The sequence below is a fragment of the Colobus angolensis genome, unplaced genomic scaffold, assembly GCF_000951035.1.
Source record: "Colobus angolensis palliatus isolate OR3802 unplaced genomic scaffold, Cang.pa_1.0 Scaffold4, whole genome shotgun sequence".
NCBI lineage: Eukaryota > Metazoa > Chordata > Mammalia > Primates > Cercopithecidae > Colobus > Colobus angolensis.
The window spans coordinates 11,206,143-11,208,724 of NW_012117376.1; positions in this window are offsets into that span (position 1 = coordinate 11,206,143).

The window sequence follows — 2,582 nt, forward strand, 5'->3', positions numbered from 1 at the left end:
TGGTGGTGGCAGTGATGTGGTAGTGGTAGTGATGGTGATGGTGGTGGTAGTGATGGTGGTGATGGTGGTGGTGGTGGTGGTAGTGATGGTGGTGGTAGTGGTGGTGGTGGTAGTGATATTACAATTCTGCACCAGTTATTTATCCTTCAAAACACAACTCTAGCGTGTGCTCTGGGAGGACTGCTGCCTGCACATTCTAGGAGGCGCCCTTCACGGCATGTCCATGTGTGAGCTGTGCAGTGCACAGTCTGTGCAGCAGTATGCTGAGGCCCTGAATTCTAGAAAGCCTTTCCTGACTGGCTGAGTTTGGTCTCTCCTCTGTCACCCCCGGTCCACACCAGACTGTGAGTTCCTTGAGGGTAGAGGCCTTGTCCTGCCCACCCCTCTGTCACCAAGCCCAGCTCAGCACCTGGTCCACAACAGGGCAGGCACCAGCAAACATTCCTTCAGCTCATGGGTGGCTGAGCAGAGATTTAAGTCTATGTTTAGGCTCTAAAGCTCTTAACTGAGGTCCAAAGGGGTTAAGTGCCTGAAATAGCTGAGTGTACCCTATTGACATTTGCAAAGCCACAGATCTGAGGTGGCCAATTAGACACAGCCTGGAGTCAAAATGCACCAGCCCCACGTCTCATTGCCAAGTCATATGCCCAGCGACGCCCATGTCCCCACCCCTCCCCACTTAGCACCGGCTGAGACTTCGAAGAGACACAGCGAGGGCGTCTGTCTCAAACACCACTGAGTTCCCTGGCACTGCTGGAAACCTAAGGGTCTATTTCCCAGGCCATGTCAAAACGTTTCTAGTGTTGCCCAAAATAGCTGTTCCAGACACTCATGCTGTGCCAACCACGGGAGGAGAAATGGCCCAAACGTGTGACATAATTGGGTGTGATGAGCTGCACCCCCCAACACATAGGAGGGGCAGCTCCAAGTGCAGGAGAGTCCTGGCCTTCTCCAGACGTCCCCAAAGGGCCATACAGGGACCCGAGCTGGGCGCCCACTCACCTGACATTTGGTTTCCTGTGGTGCTGGCCAGGAGGCAAATGTCCCTGGAAGGGGACTTCAGGCTCAGGTGGCCTTTGGGGACAGCTGGAGCCTCTGTGTACCAGGCCCTGTGTCTGGCACTGGGGATGCAGATATGCCAGATGCCTTCCAGAGAGGGGTGTCTATGCTGAGCCCCGAGGGTGAGATGTTAGGCAGACGTGGAGGGTGGGGACTGACTGTCACTCGCTGCTGTCACCTGCCACATGCTGGGCTGTGTTCTAAGCGTTTACTTGTATTAAATCCTCACAGTAGCTCCCATGAGAGTGAGGCAGACACTACCACTACCCCCAGTTTACAAATGAGGAGACTGAGGCACAGAGAGGTTAGAAACTGCTCATCATCCAGTCACCCACCAGGCCAGCTTTCAGACTGAAGGGGCCTGTCTCCCGAGTCCTCCCAGGTCCCTGCTGTGCATGGGCAGAGGGAACAGCAGTGCAAAGGCTCAGAGGCAAGAGTGGGGGCAGGGAAGACTCAGGCAAGGGACATAGCTCAGTCTCACCTGGAGTGACAGCGTGGGCAGCTGAGGGCGAGTGAGGCTGGGGGAGGGGCCAGCCCTAGGGAGCCTGACCCGCAGTCAGGGCATGACCACCCACACTCACTGCCCCGGGCAGGAGGACAGAGGACTCCTCAGGGCACTGGGCAGTGACTCCTACAGGTCTCACTCCCCCACCTCCGGGCTGTGTCATCACTTCTGGCCCACAGTCCCTGGCACAGGGCAGGGACAGCCCTTGTCCATTTGGACTGCAAGGGGCATTACTTTCTCCTGCTCTGCAGTGAGCCCCAAACAGGCACGATGGGGCTGCAGACATGGGGGACACTGCCCTCAGTAGCTCTTGGCCCAGCCGGAGACAAAGGTGGGGGTCCTGAGTGCTGCACCCGACGTCACCAGCTTCCTCATTCCTGACAAGTGGCTGAATGCACTTGAATCTGAAGGCAGATGTGGCCATGTGACTAGGTCTGGCCACTGCACTGTGAGAGGCAGCAGCATGTGTCACCTTCAGGAGGGGCATAAAGGGCCAGGCCAGGGTTGATGCCTTCTTCCTTTTGCTGCGTAAAGCCCCATCCAGGTGAGAGGTGAGAGACTGCAGTGAGCAGAGCCCCCAGCCCTGCCCTGAGCCTGCCAAGCAGAGGCAAGGAACCTGCTCCTGCTGAGGGCGCAGGGCCGTCGGTCACTGCAGCACAGCCCAGGCCCAGCCCACGCCCTGCTCGGAGCCAGGTCGCCTGAGAAGGTAAGCACTACTGTGAGGAGTGAGGGGGTGGGGAGGCCGACTCCCACACCAACCCTGTGCCAGGTGTGTGCTGGGCCCTGGAAATACCCAGGAACAGGATCTGTGAGGCCCCTGCCCGCCTGGAGCTCATGGACCAGTGAGAGCAACAGTGATTCCAGTAAACCCCCAAGGAAAGAATTACAGAAGGTTCTGAGAGAAACCAGAGGAATGCCAAGAAGTTGGGGTGAGGGGAACCAAGTCTGTTGGGCGGCGGGGGGAGAAGTCACATTTAAGCTGATGAAGATCAGAGGGACTGGCGAAGTGGAGGAGAGC